The 15,341-nt window shown below is 44.4% G+C and overlaps 1 protein-coding gene across 2 annotated transcripts in view; it reads right to left on the bottom strand.

Moving 5' to 3' along the window:
• The window catches only part of SPTB (spectrin beta, erythrocytic), a 129,250-nt gene extending 114,446 nt beyond the window's left edge, over positions 1–14,804 (bottom strand). For both annotated transcript variants that reach the window (XM_058739320.1, XM_058739319.1), the window contains exon 1: positions 14,583–14,804. The gene's annotated coding sequence lies outside the window, so the exon portion shown is untranslated. The remainder of the gene's footprint in view (positions 1–14,582) is intronic.
• Positions 14,805–15,341: the final 537 nt, after the last annotated feature.

Consider the following 15,341-nt stretch of genomic DNA (forward strand, 5'->3'; position numbering starts at 1 on the left):
GCAAACAACCTCATTTGTCCTCACAGGTATGGGTCTCCGCCTTGCAGAGGGTACTGACTTCTTACCCCTTTGGTTCTACCATCGCATCACATCATACTCTCTATGCCTGTAAACACCTTTCATTCTTCTGATAACTTCACACTGTGAGAGACCCTTCTGTCTGATGTCTGGGCAACAAGATTTCTCAGCAGCTGCAGAAAGCACATACAGAATGCACAGAGCACCTTGCAGAGAAAGGCAGAGACTGATCCACTGACCCTAGAAGCATGAGCCTAGATTAGAAATGAGCAAAACCAAGATCATAGCATTGCTAAAATACTACAAAATAAACCATCTGCCAAAATGGAAAGGATTATTCACTCAAAAGGTGTGCAGTCAGGCTAGTAACCAGTCGTCAGCCTGCTGGTAACCTTTGCTGTGGTACCTAGTAATCTGTAAGACAGGATAATAATCACTGGCATCTGTGGAATCATAGAGCTTCTAGAAGCTGCTATTAGTAGACCCCATTCTCACTGTCACCTGTGGGTCAAGTTTGCTGACTGTTGTCTGCTTACCACTGGCTTCATTGTGCACCTTAGAACTCACTAGGGCCTTCAGTTGTCTTGGCTGAGTCCCTTCCTTTGTCTTTCTACACTCAGGTCCCCTGCACAAGGTCTAACTTTGTGCTTTGCCCTTCTTTATCTTGGACACATCTTCCCAAGACCTTTGGAGGGCCTTCCATTCATCAGTTCATCTCAGACCCTCCCCCCGCCCCAACATATTTATAAAAGCCTAGCAGCTCCACTCACTGCCTTTGGAAGTTAAAAACCACTTCCTATCAATCAATGGGCACAGAACACAGTAAAAGAAGAGAGCTGTTGGATCCTGGTGGGAGTGTGTCCATGACAGAGAGTTTTGTTAAAAGAAACAAAAATGCTCTCAAAGGCCTGAGCAAGCAGTATTCTCATGAGTCTTGGTGAAACTCACTTTTTGTCTGGCTAAGGCAAAAATGAGGGCAGAAAAACCAACTAATAGTACTGTAACATTTTACAAGGTAGTTTCTACGTTGACATACCTTCGTGACAACAAACAAAAAAGATTACATGCATCCAGAAAAAAAAAAAAAAAAAAAAAAGAAAGAAAAAGAAAACCAACCAAACAAAAAAGAACTTCTATGCAGGAACTTTTGGTCTTTTCTCTGAAATGTTTTTCTTAATTCTTCACCATTATAAAACAAATCTTGTGTATATCAGTCTGAAACACCCACTCAAAGAGCCTTTCATAGTTGCTTTCTAAGGGTCAGCCTCAAACATTCACTGAAAAATGAGGTGGGAGTGACTGTACTCTGGATGAATAACTAAATTTTCCTAGCAATAGACATATTCTGATGATGTAAGTTAAAAATCAGCTGTTACTTTTGTGTCCAATAAATGGAAAACAATTGGAGAATACAGAGGTGGGAAGACAGCCTCCACCCAGGTCTCAAACATTCCTCTTCACTCCTTACCCCTACGCCATCAACACTGATTACCTCCCATTAACCCTTCTTCATAATCTTCATAGGTCACCATTTAGAGGATTATTTTCAGTGCTTCTTGAAACTCCCCCTATCACGCAATCAATCCACATTTCTTGAGCTCCATGCACGCACCAGATGCTGCTAGGCACCAGTGTCCACATGGGCACCAGACAAATGTCCCTTCTTCATGGAACCCATAATGTAGAGGAGAGTCAGACCTGTCCATAATCAACCAGGGTATAATGTGAAAAGTGACACCTTGAGAACTCATAGGAGAGAGTGGATGTCTTCCTGCTTCAGGGAACAGGGAAAGTATCAGAGGGGTTATGTTTGAGTAGGGCCTTGGAAGATATGTGTGACAGTTCACAGCTAAAAAAAAAAGGGAGAAAGACATTCCAGGCCTAGAAAATAGTGGAAGCAAAGTCATGGAGGTGAAAACGCACCCTGAAATGACACAGTCACAAGCATCCAATGTACAGTAAATAGAAAGGGAATGAAGCTGGGAGGGATGCCGGGACAGGTTGCCTGACTGTTTAAAATTTATTCTGGGACAATGAGAACGAACCACTGAGGGTTTTAAAGCAGTTAAATGACTCACATTCATGTTTAAAGATAATTCTTAGATCAAAGTGTAAGATGGTCAGAAAGATAAGAGTCTGAAGGCCAATTATTCAAACATAAGACAGTGAAAATTCAAAGAAACTAATTTGAAAATTTTGGAGGAAAAATGAACAGGCAGCCAACTGGATACAGAAGTGTGAAGAAAAGAAAATCCAAAAAAGTTGCTGAAATTCATACTTGGGACAATAGTGACAATGAAAACCTAGCTATGAAAACAGGTAGAAGAGCAGGTTTGGGGGTGAGGGAGGGAGCCGAGTGGTCCTATTGCTACACAATAAGTTTGAGACATCCTGTTGAACCAAATGAAGACAGCTAGCAGACTGCTACAAAGTAGCAGCCCTTTGTGGGGCTACACATAAGGATTTAGATGCACTGGCAGCCCCAACATTTAAGAGTTGGTAGATGGGGCGCCTGGATGGCTCAGTTGGTTGGGTGGCTGACTTCGGCTCAGGTCATGATCTCGCGGTTTGTGGGTTCGAGCCCCACGTTGGGCTCTGAGCTGACAGCTCGGGGCCTGGAGCCGGCTTCAGATTTTGCGTCTCCCTCTCTCTCTGCCCCTCCCCCATTCGTGCTCTGTCTCTGTCTCTCTCAAAAATAAAATAAAATAAAATAAAATAAAATAAAATAAAATAAAATAGCTGGTAGAGAAGAAGGAACAAAAGAGAAAGAAAGAAAAGAGAAGGAGGAAAGAAAGAGAAAGAAAGCAAGGCTGTGGTGTAAGCAAGATGGGAGGAGAAAAAGGAGAGCCTGGATCTCAGAAGCCAAGAGGGAGTTTACTTTCCAGCCAAGAGTGGTTAACAAAGTCAAATACTGCAGAGAACATGGGATGTGGGTATGGAAGAAGGCTATCTAATTTGACAATATCAGATCTCTTCTAAAGCAGTTTTAGTACAGCTATGGAGAGCTGCCTTATGACAGCGGGCATACCGTAGAGTACTAATTAGTATCTTCATCTTCAGATGTCAAAGAACTATGTTGGAAGTAGGATTCAGAACATTAATTATTTATTAAAAGCTAATAAGGGGATTCAAGCCTATTAGGTTAAATCATTGCAAATATAGAGCAACATATAAAGGTATACAACTAGTTACCTCTCTAATTTCAGACCATTAAAGATGCAAAATAAAGGGAAAAAAGACACTCTTAGAATTAAGAGCCATGGACTATTGACCTCTGCCCAAATATGGTGGGCACAGTGATTCTAAACAAGCACTCCAGAATAAATACTTCAGGGTTCAAGTCCAGCTTTGATCTTCTCAGTGTAGAATTCTGGGTAAATAAACTTCTTTAAGCCAGATATTTTTCATCTGTCAAATTAGGATAATAAGAGAAATGACAAACACACACAAAGTTCTCAGCCTATCACAGTATGCTGAGACACTTATAAATGTTGACTTATTATAATCATTATAAAAATCTTCATTTCCAAGTACATATGTATATATAACTCAATTATATATAATTTCAAACATTCATTAATTTGTAATCAATAACTTTTTTTTTTCCAACGTTTTTTATTTATTTTTGGGACAGGGAGAGACAGAGCATGAACGGGGGAGGGGCAGAGAGAGAGGGAGACACAGAATCGGAAACAGGCTCCAGGCTCCGAGCCATCAGCCCAGAGCCTGACGCGGGGCTCGAACCCACGGACCGCGAGATCGTGACCTGGCTGAAGTCGGACGCTTAACCGACTGCGCCACCCAGGCGCCCCTCAATAACTTCTTTTAAGGTATATTTATCTTGAGAGAGAGAGTGCACACATGCATAAGTGGGGGAGGGGCAGAGAGGGAGGGAGAGAATATCCCAAGCAGGCTCTGCACTGTCAGTGCAAAACCCAACACAGGGCTCAATCCCATGACCATGAGATCATAACCTGAGCCAAGATCAAGAGCCAGACACTCAACTGACTGAGCTACCCAGGTGCCCCTAATCAAGAACTATTTTTGAGTAACTCCCCTCTGTGTACCAAGCATGGTGCCAGGGAAGAAGGGGAGAAAGAGGGAGGAGAGGGAGGAGGGGGAGGAGGAGGAGGAGGGGGAGGAGGAGGAGGAGGAGGAGGAGGAGGAGGAGGAGGAGGAGGGAGGGGCGGAGCGAGGGGGGGAGGAGACGACCACAGAGACGACCTAGTTCTCCATCACAAGAAGCATAGTCTAATGATATGGGAGGCAAGTTGACCATTAGAAAACAAGATGATCCATCCCATAACAAGGGAAGGAGAATGGTCCTACAAAAACACATGGGAGGAAGCATTCCTGTGCTATGCCAGGACCTGGGAGTGAGAGGGACTGTCAGGCAAGGCTATGAAGAGAAGGCACACTTAGGCATTACAAGGAAGTCTGTAGATACATTTTTAAGGATAATAATATATATTAAGGTGCCATCACAAGCACCAAAAAAAATCCCTTAAAAAAAAAAAGTTAGAGAAAGAAGAAGCTCTTTGCCCAAGGGCAAACAGCAAGAGAAAAGGAGCTGGAAACAACCCAGGCTCTTGTCATCCAGCTCAAGGAGATATTTTGGTTGAAATACATCATCACATACTATTTACACCCTTCCCCACCTAAGTTTGGGTTACATGTTTTACAAAGCAAATTAAACATCTCCTGCCTGCCCTCTAAAAGTCTAGGATTTAAAAACAGGCACACTAATATACAGACAAATGGAAGAGTTTTGATAACACCAAAGACAGTGTTTTCAAATAAACAATTCTCAAGTTCAGTTTGGTTCCAAAGGTGAGGATGTTAATAAATTTTGCCCTTCCCTTTGGAGACCAGGGAGAAATATTAAAATTGCTTGGTTTGGATCCTGAAATAAATTAAAAATAGAATTACCAAATGATCCAACAACAAACTGGAGTATGGATTCCTAAGTATATACCCAAAAGAAGTGAAAGCAGGGTATCAAAGAGATATTTGTATATCCATGTTCATAGCAACATTATTCATAATAGGCAAGGGATGGAAGTGACCTAAGTGTCCAGAGACGGATGAATGGACAAAATGTCAGAAAAACATACAGTGGAATATTATTCAGTCTTAAAATGGAAATTCTGACACATGCTACAACATGGATGAATCTTGAAAACATTATGTCAACTAAAATAAGCCAGACACAAAAGGGCAAATACTGTAGGGTTCCATTTATAGGAGGTACCTAGACTGGTCAAATTCATAGAGACAGAAAGTCTCTATGGTGGTTGCCAGGTGCTGGGGGTTGAGGGGAGTTAGTATTTAATGGGGATGGAGTTTGAGTTTTAGAAGATGAAAAAAGTTCTGGAGATACACAACAATGTGTACAACGTATATGTACTTATGCCGCTGAACCAAACACTTAAAAAGAGTTAAAGTGGTAAATTTTGTCATAAATATAATACATTTTTTTCTTAATCACATGGTAGCCATGCCCACTAAGTAACTGGATTTCATCATTTAGGAGCAAATGAAAATACCTTGTTTCTAACATTTAGATACAAGGCCATCTGAAGAGGGGATGACAGCATGAGACCATGCCTCTTAGAAGTTCGATATCCAAAGGAGCAGAGTCCATTTACCATTCCTTGGGAACGGATGCCTACGTAACTCATTGAGAAGGTGCCTTTGTTGCAGCCATTATCGGAGAATTTTTAATTAATATAATCCCTATGCACCAGAACCACCCCAATAGGGGATGACTGTCGAAGCACACATTCCAAAAATTACTAATTGAACGTCTATGTGAAAAAGCATTATGCAGGGCTTTATGTAAGACCTACAACTGTAATTCATAAATCAGTTCTTGCCTTCAAGAGCTGCCTAGCAAAGCAAATAATAGACATAAGTTTAATAATAATAATAATAATAATAATAATGATAAATGAAGTCTATGAACATGTTCAATTAAGTAGCACATGTAACTAACTCTAGCAAATTTGTAGAAGGGAGAGATTACTAGGGGCTGGCTGGCGTGTTCCAGAAAGACGGATGGAAACCACTCCAAATCTGGGAGAAATGTTCAGGTCTGAATGAGTCGAAGCAGACAAACCTGGTTCAAAGAAAGGGTTTGTGATGGGAATTGGTAAGAGATAAAAGTAGAAAAAGAGATTGGAGCCAGGTTATGGTTCTTAAAAGTCAACTGTATAAATTTGGATTTCCACCTCTACCTAGAGGGGAACTGCTAGAGGTTTCTAAGAAGGGATATTAGAGGACAAACACAGCTTGACAGTGCAGGATGGCTTAGAAGAGGAAGACCCCTAATTGACAGAAAGCTGAGGCGCCTAGGTGGCTCAGTCAGTTAATCATCCAACTCTTGATTTTGTCTCAGGTCATGATCTCACAGTTGTGAGATAGAGCCCTGTCTTGGGCTCCATGCTGGGCACTTAAACCTGCTTAAGATTTTCAATCTCTATCCCTTTCCTTCTGCCCCTCCCCCACTCGTACAGGCATATGTGAGCACGCGTGTGCTGTCTCTCTTAAAAAAAAAAAAAAAAAAAAAAAAAAGCAAGCAACCAAGCAAGCAAGCAAGCTGGACTCCAGGCCTGAGGACTACTAAGTTACTAAGCATATTTCAATTAATTTTTCTCAAAGGATACACAGGAAACTGTTGACATTGGTAACTTTTTAGAAGTAGGACTGGAGGTAAGGGAAGGGAGTCTTTTACTTTTCATCGTATACCCTTGTGCAATGTGGATACACTTCTTAATCATTGGCATGAATTCATTTAAAGGGTTTTTAAAATATGACAACCAGAAAGTGTTAAAAGATGTTGAGGCTCTAAACAACACATTTAAAACGTTTCTAATTATAAAGTGAAACATATTTCCATCTCGTTTGCATTGTATCTTAATCTCTATCACATAGTGAAGATGTTGTGACAATGACCTGAAAGTAACAGCATAAAGTACACAGAACTAACTGTACATCTAAGGCTCTAATTCAAAATAAGCAGATGTCATGAGTCACCCACCATAAAACACCTTCTTTTGGGTGTACTTAAAGGAAAAGTCTGCCTGAGTCCATTCCAAATCAACTCAATTACAACAAAAATAAAGAGTCCACACGACATTTGACAGGATATATCCCATCTCAGTAAATGGCTTTTTCATTCTTAAAGTTGCTCAGGCCAAAAGCAACTGAGTCATCCTTGACTTATTCTTTTTCTCTCATCCTCTATCTCCAAATCCCATGAGCTCTACCTTCAATTCCATCCAGAAGTCAGCTGCATTTCGCCACCCCACCACTGTCATGCTGGTCCGTCGTCTCTAACGTGGACCGCTACAGTAGCTTTCATTTTACTCCGTTTCCCCTCCTGTCCCCTACAGTCGGTCTTCCACAGGACAGCCAGAAAGATCTTCCTCACAGACAAATCTGAACAAACCACTCCTCCGCCTGCAACTTCTGGTAGCTTCCTATCACATAGCTAAAACACAAAGTCCTAGGACGGCTGCAAAGCCGGCATGATCCAGACCCCATTTCCTCTCCAACGGTACATCCTGCACTCACCTTGTCCCTCCTCTCCAGTCACACTGGCTTTCTGCCCTCTCCTTGTATATAGCAGTGACCCCACCTTAGGGCCTTTGTCCTCAATCTCAATCTCTTCCCCCAAACATCCCCATTCCCCTCCCTCGCTTGGTTTGGCTCTCCACACAAATTAAACTTCATCAGAGAAGGCTTTCCCTACCATCCAACCTCAAATAGAACTACCTCTCTTTCTCTTCACGCTGCTTTTCCTTTATAGCAAATTATAATATATACTCATCTGTTTGTCGTTGCTGTTTAGTTCCCATCTCACCCAACTACTATGTATGCTCCATGACATCAAATTTGGGGTCTGTTTTGCCGTTTTCACTGCTATATCCCCTAGACCTAGAATATGTCTGGCAAATAAAAGAAAGCTCTATAAATATTTATTGAAGTTTAAAGTACAAATCAAAACACCAAGATCACTAAGATCAAAACACCAAAACACTAAGATCACTCCAAAATGAGGCATAAGCATAGTAATGCCCAGCAAATTTGGAGTAAAGAAGTAAAAAATACAGAACTTCAATTGATAGTATTTAAAGCTATCATTTACCTACAGCACGTTGGGAATCCACATACATGCTCAAGATTAATTCATAATTTAGGACAGCACCTGTGTACAGGCTAGAGGGTTTCTCTTGAGGTTTTGTACTTAAAGAGAAAATACTGTAACAAGTTTCCTCCTCCCTCTCTCCAACAAACTTAGATGGAAGATTCTGAAGAAAGTAAGCAATCACTGTCTCAACCAGAAGGCCCAGAGTATTCAATTATTCCACTGAAGAGAAGATCTGGACAAAGTCCCCGCCTTGGTACTAGGAAATCGGGCAAAGTCAGGTTCCCTCATGAACTACATAAACAAGGTGCTTGGGCAAATCATTATTTGTTTCTGATCCTGTTTTCTCTATTATAATTTATATCTATATATTTATATTTTAATGTTTATTTATTTTTGAGAGAGAGAGGAATTGAAGCAGGCTCCAGGCTGTGAGCGCAGAACCCAACAAGGGGCTCGAACTTAAACCGTGAGATCATGAAATGAGCTGAAGTTGGACACTTAACCAACTGAGCTACCCAGGCACCCCCATTTTCTCTACTGTAAAGCATGAACAATGAGGTCTTCCCTGCTTCTTCACATAGTCATTGTAAAATAAAATAAGATGATGCATATACAAAGGCATCCTGGAAGCTGAGTGGATTATACATCATCTATGTGACCATCAACTTGTGCTAGCTAATCTCCAGTTCACAATCCCTTTCCCACCACTAGTGAGCTTTGTTTAAACAAGCATCTGATCTGGTCCCTCCCCTGCTCAAAAGCCTTTATCGATTTCAACTTGAACCTCTGGCGGTTCAAGCCTCTCCACAAACTGAACCCAAACCATCTTTCCAGTCATATTTTGGCCGCTTCCTGGGCTGTGTCCTACATTCCAGCCACAGGGGACTACTCCCCATCCCCTAACTTACTCATGCGTTATTGCACATCTATGTGGGTGAGGTGCCTAAGCCCCCACCCCTACTCATTCCTCCTTCTTTCCTTAGAGAAATCCTAGGCACTCTCCCACGTGAATTAGACGCTTTCTGGGGCGCCTGGGTGGCTTAGTCGGTTAAGCCTCTGACTCTTGGTATTGGCTCAGGTCATGATCTCACAGTTCGTGGGTTCGAGCCCTGTGTCAGGCTCTGTGCTGACAATGTGGAGCCTGCGTCAGATCCTCCCTATCCCTCTGCCCCTCCCCTGCTCACTTGCTCTCTGTCAAAATACTATATAACAATAATAGTAATAATAATAATGAATTAGACTCTTTCTCCCATGGGCTTTCTCTCAGGTGCCCTGTTGAATCATTGCTTGTTTGCAAGCATATTTCCCCACCAGACCAGCAGGTCTCCATCTGATGCCTTTTCATGTCCTCAGCATAGAACAGTGTAATGCACACAGTAGGTACACAATGCTTGCTGTCTCTGAATATTTCTCAAATGGCTCTCTCAGGCCTTTCCAGCTCTTTCTCTGACTTATGGCTTGGAGGCAGTATTAGGAAAGGACTTCTTTTACTTTTCTACTCCTGAGGAAATATGCTGGGAGATGCAGCTTGCTGACCACTCCTAGGGGGCTTCCAGAAACAGGCAGGAACTAAGCAGAGGGACAGAATGAAGCTAGGGGTCTCTCTCCAGGCCTCGTAAGTTATATCTCTAAAGTGTGCTTCATTTTATTGGAAGTGCTATGAATTCTCAAATGAGACACACCCTAATACAAATGGAAATGATTTTCAACTTATTCAGTTTCAGGATTATACAACTTTCTGTTCCTTTTCATGATGGTGGAAACTCCTGAATTGACCATAATTCAAAGCAATTATTGTTCTTCAGCTGCCAAGGTGCCCTGTTATTCTTTTCATAACTATCCTGGATGATCTGAGCCCCTTTCAATGCAAAGTCTATTTTTTTCTAACCCTGTACCTTTTCATTTGCTAAATTTATAGCATTCAAATGAAAGGAAGAAAGGAAGCCCCACTTTTGCCCCTATTGCGAACATGATATATGGGTTTTGATTGCCCTTGTAATTATACCCTTGTCCAGATCTGCACAGGTACAGTATAGAAATTAAACACAGCAAAGCCTGAGAAGGCCTCACTGTGGTAGGAAGACGACAGCTTTGTAATGCTTCCTGCCACCAGGAGAAGGAAACAGAACAACGAAAGGTGGTCTGGGAATGTCATAAGCTAGCCAGCAATCTCCACTGAGGAAGCATTTTCTGTCTATGACCGCCTCTAAAATTGTGTTAGCTGTAAGGCTGGGGATCCCCTGGTGGTTTGATGTTCAGCTAAGGCTGGCTGAAAATGGCAGAACTTGGATTGCTTGGCTGTGAATTAAGAAATAAGCACAGCAACAAAGGGAAACATGCTATGACATTTTCTAAATATTTACCAAGGGGAGTTGACAATTCAGTGACTGGAGCCAGATCTGACAGTGAATTCTGACTGCCTCCTACACCCTTGATCATCATCTCCATCTCCAAAACCAGGTGACCTTCACCCCTTGGGGTTGGCAGAAAAAAGAAGCATCTTTGTGATAATCCAGCAAATGCTACGTGATGATTCGGGCACACAGATCACTGCATTTATTCTCCCCCCCCCCCCCCCCCCCGATTTCTTACCTAGGGTAGAGGAGTAACCAAAGAGCTATCTATATAATCAACTGAGTCAATACAAACTACTTCTAAGATGAAATACTTCTTTCCACAGCAATTTCTGACTAGTGATATCCATATGGTTTCAGAACCCAATATCCATGAACTTCCTTGCCTGTCCTCATTATAAAATGAAATTTCTCATCAGCCCACACAATTATTTTCATTCTTGATCCTCCAAAATCAATTGATAAATGTTAATCTGCAGGTCTGAGGTTATAAGAAAAAATTATGGATAATGAAGAAATGTGCTTTATATCACTTTAAACCTCCTGTTGGTCAGATTTCCTACATTTTAAGGTCTTGGATAGAGAGTATAATTTTGCATTTGATTTTACAATCTGAAATAACGCAGTTCAAGAGCAACTTGGTGATTTGGTTTAGATTAAAACAGGTATCTGACACTCCCAATAATTCCCCCAAAGTCCTTTCTTTCCCCACTGTCCCAGAAATGTTACATATTTATCTTAAGATTTGTACTAGCTCAAGATAGTAATGTACACACCTATCATGCGAAAATGCATACATCTGTACACCTAACAAGCAATGGGGAGATTATGGAACAGTTTAGAGTTTAATGTTCACTAATGTCTTCTCACCTGCTTACCTCCAGTACTTTTTTTTTTTTTTAAGATTTTACTAAGATGAAAGTAATTGGATATTAAAATGGATGCTCTCACAGTCTCCCTCAAAGGAAAGAATACTTCAGTGGTTTGGTTAGGCAGAACTTCAGGAAATAAACCTAATACTGTCTTGGGAGAGAGGGAGGAAGGAAATGGGCAAGCAAGAGTAAGAAACATGGAAGGCACATCATAGCCCTACAGAGATGACCAGGTAAACTGCAGTTAGGTCTCCCCTTCAGGCAAGCAGCCACATAAACAGAAGGCTGGACTCAGTGACCTCTAAGGTCCCTTCCCACTCCAATAGCGTTTGCCTCGTGAATTTTTTATAGTCATCCTCTGTTCTATCACACTGTCCCCATGCATCATCAAGCCCTCCTGGCCACTTCCTCAACTGAAAGGAAAATCTGTTTTCAAAAAAATCCATGCTTTGGCTACTGCCAAAATTTCAGTTCCGTCCTTGAAACAATGACCTGAACATAATGGGCCAGGCTAAATACCTCTGAACAAATAAGTACTCAATACTGTCTTCAGGCAACATTATTTCACCGATAGCTGCAGAATTATAACCCGAAGTTTTGAGAGTGAAAGACTGTGAGGCTAACAGGCCATCCTATAATCGAATCTTTCCGACTTGTACTTCTACATCCCCTGCTGAATGCCTAACCTTAAAAAGAGAGTAGGTACCAAACAACAGCGTTTGAATCCGGGCCTCACCTCTCATCAGCTGTGTGATATGAGACAAATTAGCCTGTTTCCGATTCTGTGTCTCTCTCTCTCTCTGCCCCTCCCCCATTCATGCTCTGTCTCTCTCTGTCCCAAAAATAAATAAAAAATGTTGAAAAAAAAAAAAAAAGAGACAAATTATTTAATCCCAAGCCTGTTTCATGACTTGTAAAATGCTGATGATATAAACTACCTCACAGAGTTACTGTGACAATAGGATAAAAAACCAAGACAAAAAAACACCTCTGAGCATTCATTTGTTCTTTCTCTTCTTCATTCAACAAAGATGAACTGAGTGTCCACTACCAGACAGGCACCAGTGTAGAAAAGATGGAAAAAAATGAAAGCTATTATTACTCTCGTTTACCCAGTTTGTTTTCAGAATTGTGGCAGAACCATCAGATTTTGACTTGAGTTCAAAACTTTCATGACTAAAATAGTCATTTTTGGCTTGTCAAATATGATCCTTCATGGGAGTGCACCTACTGCCATACCTTTATGTACCCCAAAGCTAATCATGTAGTAGGTGTTCAGCTAGAGGACACCCTCAGAACCTTTGGAAGAAGCCACAACCAGAGCAAAAGTGGTATCCTGGTATCCCAGCTCTCAGCTGGGCAAGCCAGTCAGGAAAACTTGATATGCCTGTGCTACAAGACCCGTCCTGGATGCCTAGGAGATTTCAGGTGCTTTCAATTCCACCAGTGGACTCTGAGCCTTCCGAGAATTTAGGATTAACAGGTCTGGCTCATCCCCAATCTTTGTGACTGGGCCACAGATAAAGCTAAGAGCAACAGCTAAGGGGTATAAAGACCATTTTTCATAATGTAGGGTTTATGTTTTTCAGCTGTGTTTTACTCTAGAATTTGATAAAGTTCTGTATAAATGATCCACCTCTGAGGAGTCCATTGGTTTCAAGGCTGGTAGGCTCTCCAGCGTGAGCCTAACATTCCTTCTCCTAATTAGCCCCAAACCTCCGGGCAAGTACAAGCCTACTGTGTTGGGTGCTGGGCATGCCCTACACTTAAACATTTTTTGCTTACAAAAAAGAGTCTTTAAAGACATTCTGGAATCCAGGGCTCCTAGAAAAAAAGTAAAAGTCTGACTCTGGCCTGAAATAGGAAATAATCTGCCCTAGATCACAGGGTGGTCAAAGAGCAAATTCTAGAATCAAATTCAGAACCATCTGTGAACCTGAAGATAGGTTAGTGGACAATATAGAGGTGCCTAAAACTTCTGATTTGCAGACTCCTCTCATTCAGGAGCCACCTGAATCATTTTCCCTAGAAACTGAAGTATAGATCAGAACAACTCAAGGCTATGAGTTTTGGATTGCTATCTCCTATCTGGAGGTAACAGCCTAGGCTCTCCACAGACAGGAGTTACGGTTACACAAATACGGTCACTATCTCTCCACAACCCCCCATCTGATGCACCTAAAAAAAAATTTTTTTAAGTGGATTTTCAGTTCCCTTCAGCCAGTTTAGCGCGTTATTATCAACTCCTGACGCCTCTAACTGCTCAGTGAAAACAGTGGTTTGGATATTAATAGGCTGTAAATCAAGGCCCTACCTGGAGCTTGTTGTCACGGAAACGGTACTCAAGCCCACAGCAACTTCCCCACCCTCGGAAGTCTGGAAGAGTTAGTGGGAGTTGGGGATGGTTTTAAAGCTCCTGTTATTTCTCCCACTTTCTGCTATATTTCTCAGGGCCAAGTCGTTGGAGAAAGAGGAACTGGTGAGGCGGGTGAGAGTATAGTGGACAGCAGCAGCTTGGAGAACTCTTTGGGAGAGGAGGTCAGGAGGTCCTTGGAGTATGCCTCGGGCATTCTGCTCTTTCCTCCTTGGGTCTGCACCCAGCCACTCCGCGTCGTTCCCTGCGGCCGGCGGTCGGACCCCCCCCCCTCCGCTGACCCTGTCCTCCCCACCTGGGCACTGGGCTGCCTGGGGAGCGCGCGGACAAGTTCCCTAGAAGAGAATCTGAGCGGCCCCGGGCTGAGAAGCCCCGCAGCAGGAGGCGGAGGGCACCGCGAAGGTCCGACAAGCTCGAGACAGAATACCTTTTGCCCCCACGCCGGGGTCCGGGAGGATGCGGCCCGAGACTTAAACACGCACCGCCCCCCCCCCCAACAACCTCCGCCCTCCCAGAGCCCCAGGGCGACGCTCCAGGATCCAGCTCTCCAAAGCAAAGCGCCCCGCTCGGCAAGTGCCTCCGAAGCCCACGCGGATTCCCGCGCCCCAGGGTGTTCGCTGCCGCAGCCGCCAGGGCCTCCCGGGCCCTACGCCCCGCACCTGGGGCTGAGCCCCTACCCGGTCCCCTGGGCCCCGCGCGTCACGCGCCCCCTGGGCCCAGCGCCTCCTCTGCGCTCGCGCCGCGCGCCCCAGCCTCGCGCATCCGCACCCGCACCCAGCCCCCACCGGCCGCTGGGCCCTCCCGGGACTCACCTGCGCTGGGGCTGTAGCAGCGGCCACCCCGAGCCCAGGGGCGGCGGCGGCGCAGGGGGAAGAGGGCAGCACGGGGCTCCTAGCACAGAAGCCGCCGGGCGCCTGGTGCTGCCGAGCCGCGGACCCGCCCAGAGATATAAATAACATTATCTGAGGAGGGACATTCCTGCCGGGGGACATCGCTGCTGCCGGGACCAGATAGTCCCGCGGCGGGGGCGGGGAGGCGGGGCCGCAGCCTCCCGCAGCGCCAGGCCCAGCCCCCGCCTTCCCCACCCACTCCCGCACCTGCCAATCAGCCTCCGCGCCCAGGGGCACCTGCCAGGCCTCCGCCCGGCTCTCGCGGCCGGCCTCCGCCTCCTGGCTGGCCGCCTGGGCCCGGGACGCCAGAAGCTCCAGCCGCCCGCAGCGCCCCCATCGTCGTTCACCTCCCCTAACCGCCCGCTACCCCGAGCTCCCTGCGGCGGGAAAAAGGTTTGACTCTGCAGCTCGGGCCTAATTCGTGAGCCCGGAGCAGCAAGCCTGGCCACGAAAATGAGCCCTCCAGCCTTTCCCGCCCTGCGTCCCCACTGTGTACTGTCAGGTTTTTAAAATATATTAAAACACACGCTTAAACCGTAGGGTGGGCGAGGCGGGAGCCCCGACCGTGCGCCCCCGCTGCAGCGGGTTTGGGAGAGATTGTTCCCCGGGCTGGTGTTAGAAAGCACGCTCCGGGGCGCACTTCACTTGGCAGGCTGTACGAACAGACTCTGGGAAGGTAGG

This window comes from Neofelis nebulosa, chromosome 7, assembly GCF_028018385.1.
Source record: "Neofelis nebulosa isolate mNeoNeb1 chromosome 7, mNeoNeb1.pri, whole genome shotgun sequence".
Taxonomy (NCBI): Eukaryota; Metazoa; Chordata; class Mammalia; order Carnivora; family Felidae; genus Neofelis; species Neofelis nebulosa.